This window comes from Hipposideros armiger, unplaced genomic scaffold (assembly GCF_001890085.2).
Source record: "Hipposideros armiger isolate ML-2016 unplaced genomic scaffold, ASM189008v1 scaffold_289, whole genome shotgun sequence".
In the NCBI taxonomy this organism is placed as follows: Eukaryota; Metazoa; Chordata; class Mammalia; order Chiroptera; family Hipposideridae; genus Hipposideros; species Hipposideros armiger.
Genome location: NW_017731639.1, coordinates 1465469 through 1479391, shown reverse-complemented (window position 1 = coordinate 1479391; position 13923 = coordinate 1465469).

Genomic DNA, 13923 nt, shown 5'->3' with positions numbered 1-13923 from the left:
TTGAGTATAATCCACCACAGTGTCGGTGGGTGTCTCTTGTACTGCACTTGAGGAAAAGGACAGTAAATGACTTCAGGCAAAGTGAGTCATTAAGATCTCCCTTCAGATGCTCAATTGCAGGCTCTGCAGATACTTATTATAAAACCAATGTGTAGCTCAAGGTACATAAAAATTTAGCATTCAATTTACTCACAAAGGAGAGCTCTGGGGTTAGTGAGGGAAGCAGTATTATTCTAACCAGTTGTATGCAATTTGAAGAAGTTTTACCTTACAAGGAAAAATTTGCATGCTAAAAATATCTAGATAAATATTTTTAAAGGCAGATTTTCTGAAGCACAATTTCTTTGGAACTTAGAAAAATTATAGGCAATTTTTTTACTTACGCATTGTGACTTTGAATAAATATTGTAAGCCTACCTAAATAACTGTGGCACTAGTGAAATCAGATTACTGTCCTGTAACAAGATAACGAAAATGCAATAATAACTCTAATTTAATGGCTGACTTTAAAATGTTAGCATTTTTCCTTAAGTGAAATTGACCTTGTCGCAAAGCATGTCACAGTATTCTCTTTTGGCTATGATGAAATATTGCTACAAGATTATTAACATTTATGTGGAAAGGTAAATGTTTTAAGGCCACTGACTCTATGATGCATGCATGAAAGTATGGTTTGATGTATGCTATGGAGATTCAATAATTATTACTGGATTAGGTCAATAAATTTGGAAAGATGGAGAAGGATTACAGGCTGAGAGCACTTTATGTTTGAAAAAAATTGATCTAAAGCCCTATTTGGCTAATTCATCCATGACAACCAAATTTGGGCTGGAGTTGCATATGCACAGCTTCCATTGACATCCATAGAATTTGTGCATGAGTTACTGAGGTTAGAATTAAGCCCTAAGGAAATAACGAAAGATTTTTGGTGAGATATACTTGCATGATTAAATAAAATCATTTTTATGGGCTTTGTTTTCTTCTTTTCAGACTGTTTCTTATGAAGATGAATAGCCTAAGCACATTGAGGTTAATATTGCTTTTAAGCTATTTGTCTCCATTCGGGATCTAAATGCAAAGAAAAATGAATGTTTTACCTCTCAGAAGCTTTCTTCAGTTAAATGTTTCCACTAAATCCAGAACCCAGCAAACTTTACCAATTTCCCAGGAATAAGCATTAATCACCTCCAAATATTTTAGAAAAACCTATCTAGTAAGAAGTGTATTAATTCTTTACAGTTATTTAGTATGCAGCTCTTTTCCACCTTCTTGTACTGCTGTGACCACAGGAAAACTTGCTTCCCCCTGAAAAATAAGGAACATATCGTTTGATTTTAAAAAAAAATATATATATATATGTGTGTGTGTGTGTGTATATATATACATATATATATATATATATATAAAATCAAGATTGACATATGTGCTCTAAAGTACAAATTAAAGATGTAAGTATTGAAATGCAGCCTTATTTGAAGTTTCAGAAACAGTTTAAAAAGTAACTAAACTAAATGTTGAGCTAATGCAATTGTTTTCAAGTTGTTGTTGTTTTTTTTTCTTTTGAATGCACTAAAACACTTAGTTTGTATGAAAAGGTCTATTATAGAACTAAACGCTATGGGCTAGGCACTATGCTAACACTTTATATTTGTAACCCAGTTTATCCTAAAAATTTTCTCAATTTTGCAGGTGAAGGAGTAGAAATATAATGAGGTTAAGAAATGTATCAGTTAGACTCAGGATTCAATTCTGGTAATTTTCTGTATTTCATATACAAGGACACTTTGAAAATTAAATGTAAAAAATTACTTAAAATTCAATTTTAGGTGGATCTGGAAATTAAAATGAATCCTGGGGAAATACGTATAAATAAATGTGAATATTCGTCAGTTCTCTATAGGGACAATTAATTTATCTTCCCTGAAAAGTTACAAAGGAAAATAGAAATGTATAAATACTAATAAAAAATGTTATGAAAATAATAAATGGATTGAATAGTGATAAAGACAGATGAAAAAAATTAGATGTGGTGTTATGGTTTACTTTGTACTGTAGTCTGTATACCATATGAAGAGTTCATAAAAACTGGTGACAGAGTTCTAACATTCAAATAAATACATTGTCCAGAGATCATTAATTTACAAAGTATTAAATACAGTTAGTAAAATAAACATTGCTAATAAAAAAATAAATGTAAATTTAAAAGTCCGAGTTGACATTTGTAGTTTATACAATGAATAAATTCAGTTCAATGCTGCTCTCTTCCTAGTGATTTGGTTCCTTCCTATCAGCCTTCAAACATTCTGAATAGCACTTCTTTTTTTTTTTTAAGTTTATTTTCTTTTTTTTTTAATTTTTTTATTGTTAGTTTCAGGTGTACAGAACAATGCAATAGTTACCCTTTTCACCCTCACAAAGTAACAACCCCCCTACCCCCATCACTGCCCTCCCACCCCCGATATCATGCTTATCTATTACAATTCCATTGAATCCGTTCCCGCACTCTACTCCATGTCCCGAGGTTATATATGTATATATAATTATCGTTGACATACAGTATTATTCAACATCAGTTTCAGGAATACAATGCGGTGGTCAGGCCTCTACATCAACTATGAAGTGGACTCTCCAAAAGGACATTGGTCCATCTGGCCCCCTAAGAAATGCTTACAACATTATTGATTGAATAGCACTTCTTAATCTAGAGTAGCACACATACACATTTCATTAAACTGCCATGGCAATACTATGATGTAAGCAATGCAGATTTTATATATAATGAAAATAAGATGCACAATGATTTCCCAAAGACAACATGATTACTAAACAACAGTTGAGAAAACAAAGACCTTTCTACTCCTTCTCCAATATTATTTAATAAATCACTTTCTAATGGTTGGACTATTGTTCATTGAGTTCTTTAATAAACTGTTTTATATAAGGTGAAGTAGAAATATAAAATTACTGTGTTAGGGCAAATTCATTGCTGAGACCAGGCCTGTGACACACCAGTGTTGAGTGTTGCCTGGACTCTCTACTGAAGATACTGGGAAACAAAAAGTAATAACAGTAAAGATTGCATTTTTACTTCACTTAAAAATAAGAACCTTCTCAGGAACACTTAAGGAATGGAAACACTAAGTAATATTCTCACTTTTTATTCTGCCTTTTATTTTTTATTTATTTTCAAAAGCAAATCGAAATTGAACAGTCGTCTGTTACCCTTAGTCCCGGTGACTACATTTCATTTGATTTTTCTAAATGTGAGCCTTCTTACACATAATCGAAAAAAAAATACAAGTTGGAAGTATAATTTTCATTACTCATTGGGTTGTCTTTTAAATTTTACCACCCCCTCTTTAAATTCTCTCCCTCTCATTCTTTTATTTCCCCAGTTAATATTCTTTCTCCTCTCTAGTTTACAAAGTATAGGTTTCTTACCCCTTTTCAATTTTTCTTTCGAACTGATAACTCATCTCCCATTTTGCAAGCTCGATACTGATATTCTTGACTGGTCCTTACAGTTTAACTTGTTTTAAGTAGGGCTGCAACTTATTTTAAATAGAAGCTTTACCTGTTCTCTGTAGACTCTATCCTACTAATTCCTCATTCAATAATAGCTTTAATCCTTTAAGTCAACCTTATGCGTAAAAATGCATTAAGAAAATGGTGGGAGTTTGCTGAATAAAATGGTTAGGGATGTTCTACACAAAGTAGAATCACAGATTCATAAAATTCATAAAACATTATACATAGTAGGAACATTTGAAGCCAGGTGGTCTAGCTTTCTCATATTTAGGTAAACCAAGCTTCAGAGAGCTTAAATGATTAATCCAAGACTACCCATGACAGTACTAACACTAAGCATTCAGATATTGCAACTCTAGCTTTGATACTATTTTCAGCATTCCAGACATCCTAAGAGTATTACTCACTAAAAGAATGACTATTGATTGGAGGCATTAATCCAAAAAAAAAAAAATCTTAGGACCTGTAGCAAATAGAAAATATTTTCTCAGAAAAAAAGCAAGGCATATGGGTAATTGAATTATGTCTCGTTACCAGAGTAAAAGTAGTGTGTCCATAATTTTGAATAGTAGGATTCAAATACATGTACTTGAACAACTTTGACTATTGTAGTTTAGCATGTGACACCCCAGGCAGGACTGGAGGCATTGTGCTTCTCAGTGCTTCCATAACCTTGATTGCCACAGAGGTCCAGCATCAGTGGTTATGAGCAAGATTCTCCTGTGGCCACTTATATCTACCATGGTCCAGCGGCAATGCTAATGGCAGGTGAACACAGGGGATGTTTTCTAAAAGCTAAGGGGGATGTAACATTGGACTCAGCAAGGAAGTCATTTCTCTTTTCATATATGCTCCTGATCAACTCATCAAAACAGAGAACAGTTCATGTAGAACAAATTTCTGATCTTTGTGAAAACATAATCATTCACCTTCTAGCTGGTTACATTGAACTCTAACCTTAGACACTAGAGTATGAATACAGTAAAAAAAAAAAATGGAGAGAAAACTTGCCTTTTTCAGTCATGGATGACAAAGGGTTCTGGGCAGTTTATTTAGTTCTGTCAAAATAATCACTGAACTACGAGCTTGCTCAGGCCTTCCATGGAGACCTGAGGTTTCAGTCATCCATTCATTGTCACCCTCTCATCTGTGCCTTTGGGAAGTGGAGCTCATCTGGTGTGTGTGTGTGTGTGTGTGTGTGTGTGTGTGTGTGTGTGTGTGTTGGTTAACACTTCAAAAGCCTAGCATAAATAAAGGGACAAGGAGTTGTTACTAATTATTTAACCCAAAATGATGATTTATACAGTTGTTTTTCCCAAATAATATTTAACCTTGATTGAAGTTTGATTGAAGGGACAAACTATTTTTTGCAGATAATAGCAATTTAAAAAATAATACATTTCAAAATTTATAATGATGGAACTGATATTTTTTGGGGGGTCTTATCTCACTTTAGAATGGTTCAAATGTGAACAGAATTGATAAAATGCAAGATGTTTTATAAAGCCCTCATACCACGTTAACATGTAACAGCTTTGAATAAATATCCAATAGAAGAAAGCTGAGAGCATAATGGACGGAGAACCATGTTTCATTAGTTTTAATACTGGCATTTAATTTGTTATTTTAAAAATAACCTTATTCAGGGTTTGTCATTTCAGGATGTTATCATTGCTAATCTCCTATGGTAAGCATGATGTAGAAATATGTAAAGATACTAAACAGGTTGCCAATTATATTAAATTGGCGTATATTATGTATATACATCAATTTAAAAACAATGCAGATACGAAATCCAATGCTATAGTTTGCAATTATACTAAAACAGTATATCAATGACAAGTAGCGCATTACACTTATTTAACCCATTTAATCTTCAAAGCTCTATGAGGTACACACAGTTATTTTGCCCATTACACAGGCTGGAAAACAGAGGCACAAAGTGGTCACCCGGTTAGCAAGTTGAAGACCTAGATTTAAGCCACAGTTGCGTGTCTCCAGAAGCCATGCCCTTGCCACAATATATAAAAATGATGGAATAATACACAGAAGACTTAGTATGTGTTAGCCTGGTGGGAAAATAGCTTTACTTTGCTCTTACTGTAAATTATTTATCATAGTTACAAACTATTTGAAAAATAAAGCCTGTATTTGTTTGTATCTGCAACAGAGTAAATATGTGTTCCCTGCCAAATTCATATCTTGAAATCTAACACCTGATGTGATTGTATAAGGAGGTGGGTCATTTGGGAAGTGATGTGGTCATGAGGGTACAGCCCTCAATAATTAGATTAGTGATTTTCTAAAAAAGACCCCAGAAAGCTTCCTGTTTCCTCCCACCATGTGAGGACACAGCAGAAAGACAGTTGTCTGTGAACCAGGAAATAGGTTCTCACCAGACACTGATCAGCCAGCACCTTGAACTTGGACTTCTCAGCCTCCAGAACTGTGAGAAATAAACGTTTGTTGTTTACGCCACCCAGTCTATGGCATTTTTGTTATAGCCACCCAAATGGACTGAGACGGTATCTCAATGGAAAAAGACAGAAAAGACAGCACTGCTCTCGAAACAAGCAGGTATATTAGTTCCCTTGGGCTGATATAAGAAATGACCACTAACTGGCTGGTGTAAAATAACACAAACTGATTCTCTCACCGTTGGAGAGACGAGAAGACTGAAATCAAGGTGTCAACAGGACCATGCTCCCTTAAGACTCTAGAGAATCCTTCCTGGCCTCTTCTAGGTTCTGGTGGTTGTTGACAATCCTTGACGTTCCTCGGTGTGTAGATGCATCACTCTGATCTGTCTTCATCCTCACATAAGGGTCTCCACATTTGTCTGTCCCTGTGTCCAAATTTTCTTCTTCTTAAGATCACACCAGGTATTCAGTTGAGGGCCTACTCTATTCAGTATGGCCTCAACTTAAATGTGATTATATCTGCAAAGACTTTATTTTTAAAGAGTCACAAGTTTCAGGTGGACATGAATTTTTTGGGGGAGGTAACACTATTCGACCAATACATGTGGGGATTTGACACACAGAATAGGTTAAGCAAATGTTAGAGGACAATTTCCCATCCCAAGGTTAATCCGGCAGCCACTAGTGATCAGTACACCAGCTGCCAACAGCAGAAGTCAATCATGGGCCCCAATGTTGCATCATGTCTTCAGAGACCAGCCAATCACATGGGACAGATTGTTTACATTGGACACCCTTCCTTTTGATTTTGTCTATGGGTTTGCCTTTCTTGTCTACAGTGCCTCTGGCAGCACGTATGTGGATGTAGGAATGCCTTAATTCACATCCCTGTGTCTTTTACAACATTGAATTACATGTGTCTAACTTCTCATAGGAAACTACTGTAGCAATTGAGATTCAATCAGGAAATCAGAATACACTCCATGTATTTCACATAGAGAGGGGTTTAACACATAGGGTTTTGTTGCAAAAATATTAGAGAAGCTGGAGGAAGAAAGGAAGGATGAGGTTAGAAATTACAGGATACAACTACTTCCGTTCTCCAGGAGGCAGAAGTAGGAAAGATCAATGGCATTGCTCAGAGCCCACGCTCTGCACTGACACTGCTGGTGGGGCCATCGCTGCCACCATTGCTGTGGTTGGGATTGTGACTGCTGCTGCTGCTCAGGAACATGGGTCCTGTGCCCCCTGCATGTGCTCCTGAAGTTGAAATAGGCAGTGCTGCAATTACAACGTCCATAGGAGCTCTCCAGTAAGTAATCATTAATGAAGAGCATGTCCTTTCAATGTTGTAGAATTACTTTACCTCTCAATTATAATTTATTTCTCGATAGTATTATTTTCTAGCCAAGTTTTGATTTATTGTAGTGAATTGGAAAATCAAATTGAATGGCATACTTCTAAATATTGTGGTTATGTTGAGCCTGATATTTAGATGTCATTACATTGAAATGATACATCATATATTTTCATATAATGCTTACTGTTTTCTTTTATGGGTTATCCATCCAATGTTTCTTAAATTGCATCTATGAATTTATAGTGATATAGTTTGTGTTATATTTTTTTAATCAGTTTTATCAACTGCTGCATTTTTATTCAGCTCTAAGGCAGTTTAAAAGAGGGATATGTCGACTTGTCTGGAAAAAGTCAGATTGTAAATATTTTTGGCTCTCTTAACCATACTGTCCTTTCCAAAACCACTCCACTCTGCCATTGTAGTAAAAACATAACCATAGACAACATGCACACAAATGAGTGCAATGGTGTTCCAATAAAACTTTATTTACAAAGCAGGCATAGACTGGATTTGGACCATGGCCCATAGTGGGTTGCCCCTTGGTCTAGAAATGCCTTAATAGCAGTCCTTATGATTTCTACCATATCTGATAAATCCATATACACTATAGAAAGACCAACAAGATTCTGTACTGAACATTTCCTTAATTTGGAGATAAGTTCATTGACGGTGAATATTGTCATAAAACCAAGATTGAGAAGAAAAGTCACTACACTACCCTACTGTGATAAGTAATTTACATAACTTATTTAAATTATTTTTTCAAAGAGCCATGAAGTAGATATTATCTCTGTATCACAGATGAAGAGACTCTACAGAAGCTATTAAAGCTTATCTAAGTTAATTCAGGGACTAAATGATAGGATTCAAACCTATGTTTATCTGACTTCACATATATTATCACTACAGTATGTCTCAATACGTGCACTTTTATAGTTTTTTCTGCCTTATGTTCTGTCATCACTAGATTTTTGAAATTAAGTCAAAATACGATATTATGCCTACTCTTATATGCATATACATGTACACACACAGAGTCAATTAGAAGATATTTGTGTCAGCTCCATTAAAAAGAAAATCTTTTTCTTTTTAAATTTATTATTATTAGTTTCAGGTGTACAAAACAATGTAATAGTTAGACATTTTACCCCTCACAAGGTGATAACCCCCCTCCCCCAATCCCCAATCTATTGCCCCTCTAATATCATACATATCTATTATAATTCCATGACTGTTTCCTATCCTATACTCCATATCTTGTGAGTATATATAGTCAACATAAAATATTATTCAGCTTCAGGTCATTTGAAAAATCTATCTTTTTTAACCAATACTTATTAGAGGAGGTTCTCTATGAAACATGGAAATTTTTAATTACTCTTGGAAATCATTGAGAGGTGAAAGTTTTAGATATAAGACAGACCCCTGCACTGAGTAACACCTATCTGCTTGGTGTCTGACACACTGCAAGTCGTTGCCAGGCCTCTCAGCCCTAGAAGCCTGGCCACTTGTCCTGATCACCAGCCACTGTGCAGTCTTTTGACTGAAACCCCACCTCCTCTCCCAATTCAAAATCATCTGACCCTATGAACCACAGTTGCCTTGAAATGCTTATTTTTCCCTTACCTTGTGAATTTGATTTGACCTGCATGAGTCCACGAGGAATATGTTTTTTATGAATTACCTTAGCTCCAAATTCATCTACTTCTAACTTACTCCCCCTTCCTCTTTAACCATAACCACATGGAGGGCGAAGAAACCCTCACAGAGTCTGTTTTCCATCTTCCAGCTCCCCTTCGCTTGTCTGCTTTCTTAGGTTACTGACCCTAGGTGCATTTTCTCTGAGCTTATATTTTTGCTTCCTTTAATAATCAAATCTCTTAGCTCAGAACCATTGGCATCCTTTTGCTTCCTTGGGGTAGCCTTGAGGATCTCTGGCATTAATTTGCTAAAAATTCTATCAAAAGAAATGCTGACACTTACTGAGTTATTTATGTTAACTCATTTAGTCTTCATAGCAACCATATGAAGGGGATACCATGGCTCTGACACTGTTTAGCAGATCATGCCTGTCTTCTGACAGCACAGCAGATATACTAACAGCATCTTATCACAGTGTAGATTCAAAAAGTCCACCCTTCCGTTCAACAATCTGGCCTGGTGATACAGGCAGCACCTAGGCAATGAGTCTACTACCCAGTAATACTGCAATACAAATCTTGTTCACAAACAAGCCTCCTTAACAGGTGACTGTTTTGTTTTTCACCCCATGAAGTTGAAAATCATATATGAGAGATTCCCAAACTCCTAATGGTGCTCACAAGTATGTGAAGGCCCTGTGGTCTCAAAATCTCAAAAATACTTCCTGGGTGTATGACTAACTAACTGATTTCAGAGTAAACAAAATGATGGAAAGGCAGCCCCATACCTACATTTCCAGAGCCCTATACTATGTAACAAGAAGGCATCGCCCAAGGCACCTTCATCATCTATTTCCTTTCCTAGGGGATATGATATGGAGTAAAAACTCATTTGTACTGGTCTCAAGAGTCCATATTATTTTCTTCTGGTCTGGGATTTGTGTTGGCCTGCAGTGTTAAACATCACCGAGAAATCTTTCACTTAATTTCTGAGTATGCCTATCTTAGAAGGGCGTTTAGAAATGTGAATGAAGAGGCCTGTAAGCTAGACCTGGTAAGACAAAAGGATGAGTATTAGGCCAGAAGTAGACACTGAAATCTAAGTTATAAAGTGGGTCAGTAAATTTATAGTTTTAAGAATCAGTACTGGGCAGTGATGTATGACTAGTGTTACTATCTCTGGCTAAATGTTGTGTAATTGGCATGATACCATGGATGGGAGAGCCACATGTCTTTAAAGTTCGTTGAAGGGTTTTCCTCACTTATCTGAACTGGTCAATAAAGACATGTTGGGACTTCATACCCAGGGAATGTAGCTGAAGAACAGCACAGGCTGGACTTAAAATTCTGCAATCAGAAAGTTGACCTCTGAGTGGAGGACCTTTACCTCCTAAAGGACTTCCCTAGTCTTGGGGGCCACTACCCTAGAGAGTAACTGTAGATGGGAGAGGAAGCCTAGGACTCTGGCCCCTATTATTTACCTATACGCTATAATAAAATGTTTTAAATATTAGAGTGTGGAAGACCTGTCTATTGTGGTGTTCATACTTCACCATTCACCATTTTTCTTTTTTTTTTCTTAATTAAAGTTCATTGGGGAGACAATGGTTAGTAAAATTACATAGGTTTCAAGTGTACAATTCTGCAACACATTGTCTCTATATCACATTGTGTGTTCACCACCCAGAGTCAGTTCTCCTTCCATCACCATATATTTGATCCTGTTTACTCTCATCTACCACTCCCCCCTCCCTTACTCTCTGGTAACCACTAAACTAACCAAAGTCTCCTTTGGTAAATGATTGGATAAAGAAGATATGGTATATATACACAATGGAATACTATTCTGCCATAAGAAAAGATGAAATAGTGCCATTTGGGACAACATGAATGGATCTTGAGATTATTATGCTAAGTGAAATAAATTACACAGGAAAAGTCGAGAACCACGTGATTTAATTGATACATGGGATATAAAACTGAAAGCAACAAAGGATCAAGACAAACAAACAAAGAAACAAAATGTGATAGACATAGATTCTAACCGTTTCTTAGCAAACACTGAGAGTGTTCCTGTTCAAGACCCTATGGCTCAGATTCCTCTGGTCCCCTCTTGCCCGGTGCCATTTTGAAGGCTCTTTCCTGTTATGTTGGTTTTTGTATTCTGCTTCCACGATTCCCACATGCCCACATATGCATAAATGGGTAGACAATGGAAGTTTACTTTAAAAACTCTATCAAAATTTTAAGTATAGGTTCATGCTCTTTAATATTTCCAACGCCCAGATAGTACCTCTGAGGCTTGTGAACAGGGTTAGTCTAATGAACTGTTAAACTAGTGTGATTATTATGTTTTTAAACACATCATAATGTTGTACCATGACTTTGTGTACAAAGATTAATATTTGAAGTACCTAAGTAAATACCAATATGGAGCCAAAGTTGAGAAGTAAAAGGGTTTTTCAACATTCCAAATTCTAGCCTCTCCTCACATAGAATCCAGTAGATTCTGAACAAGTTAGTAATATGATAGAATTGTTCATCTACATGTAGCATGAATGACAAGCAAAAGCCCCATGCATTTTTACTTGTGATTCCTTGATTTATAGCAGTGGCATTTTGTAAACTTCTCCTCATTGAATTTCTGGAAAAAAACAAAAAAAAAAAAACAAGAATGACTATTTCAGTCAGGGAAATTTTCCAGAGCCTGCAATGGCATTTAATTTTGGCTCCGCATACTTTCCCTGGACGAAAACCAACTATTTGCATTTGAAACAGATTTATTGATTTTGGCTCTTCATAATATCATAAGGAGAGCGTGAAGCTGGATACCACTTCTGTTTGTGTACATCTTAGGGAGGTCCTCCCTAAAGAAATACATTGACCTTCTCTGAGGATAGAGGATAGAAAATAAAAAATCCTATACATCAAGGACAGGTTTGAGGACTGACACTGTATCTGTTTGGGTCTTCCAGGAAACAGATGACAGAAAGGAATTAATTATATGTGCAAAAGATTTATTGAGGAAAACATCTGTGAAGAATAAAAGGGAAAGAAGGTAGGAGTGAGCACGGAGGGTATTCAGGCTATGGTGCAAGCACGGTATGAAAGGAAAGGAGAGTGTGGAGACGGGAGGATTGGTTAGGAATGGCCTCCGTGTCAGTGTAGCTTCGAGGGAGTCCCAGCTGGACTGAGAGCTGCAAGGCAAAGGGTGCTCCTTTGAAGCATTCCCCAGTGGGTAGAAAGAGTTGGGCTCAAGTTAGTTCCACTGTCGTCGGGCTTCAGCTGTGAGCACCCCAGGGAGAGCATGGCCTGGGTGTGCACACTGTCTGAATCCTGCCGTTGCAGCAGCTGGAGGCATGTTAGTAACACTCCGGTGCCTTCCTCGACTGCCACAGGCATGTAATGTTTTTATTGCCTTTGGAGAGTGTCTTCTACCAAGACTTGCAAAATAAAAATATTCTCAAATATGGAAAATAGTTGAAAGCCTAGGCACCTAAATATAATGATAAAGGTCCACCATCTAACACCAGACATAAAATAAACATCGAAAATGGAGAACAAGTTAGTTCAAGGCTAAATGTTAAGGTATTTAAGAAGAGAAACCATCTTTGCATTTCCCAAAGATTTGCAAAGCCTTTAGTATATTATAGTTGTTCCATACATTTTTGTTGAAATGAAAGACAGATAATAGTAATTCTTACTCCAGTTTTGACAGAATCAAACTGTTTAAAATCTCACTTACTGCTACAGTAATGAAATGATTCCATCTTTGTTTAAACAACTACTAACTCCACCCCAAAATACAGACACCTTGACAAATATGCATTTAGATCAAAAGCAGTTCTAAGTGTCAGCGGTATGACAGAAGCACATAATTTGAGAAATTTAATGCAAAATAGGCTATAGATTATGTTTTAATCATCACTATTATGTGTCATTCTTCATCCTTGGTTCACCACAAAAGCAGTTGTAATGGTTACTTGCGCTAATCAAACTTGTTCCAAATCCAGGTAATAAAAACAAAATGGAGCCAGGAGGAGAGTGAATAAAATAGTGAGATCACTGTTTATAACCCACTAGGTGTCATGGCGATGGCTCAGATAGCTGTTCATTTCAATGCTGCTTGCTTCTCCCTGAATCCTTTTTCAAAGAAAGGATTTTCACGTCATGTAACCTATAGGGCTGCACTTACATTTTACTGCAATTTCAGAAAATGATATCCTTCTTTGTTCTGACTGAAGAACACACATATTTAGAGAAGAGCTTCTGGGGAAGTCCTCTGAACTGGGTTAAGATGCGGGTGTATCAGCAAGGACTTCTGAATAGATTACAGTCTTCCTTGAAGTAGACATCTGGATGGCATGGGTCTGATTTGATTTTGTCAACCAGAAAAATAAGGTGGTTATGGTTTTAACATTTTTTTGGATTCCTTAAAATAAAAGGGAAACTCAAAATACTTTAAACATATAGTTTTATGTCATTAAAAAATATCTTAAAATAAATGAAGGACAGAGATAACCCAAAGACTATGAAAGAAAATTTTAAATTAATTTATGTTCTCTTGTTGGAATATTTTGATCGTTGCAATAATTGACCTTGAATGATATGACAATATTAATTTATTTGTTTATGTTAAAAATGTCTCTTCGCTTATCTTTAATATGTACCATGGTCCGATTCACCAATTGATATTATTTAAAACTCAATTAAAACAACAAATAGATATTGGTTGGTTAACATGGAATGGATTACACACATTTGTGGAACAATTTATTTGAAATACTGCTCAAGGTTCTTAAGTCAATGTTTTATCTCTGGTTTAGTGTCCTCTATTCATATTAGACCAGCATGAAGTCAAAAGTTGCCTTTCCCTCTTTACAAAGTGGTTCCTGAGCCTATCCCCCTGGGTACTCCAATAGATTTCCTCCTTCTCCAGGACTTTTACCTTCACTCATCATCTTCTGACATCTTG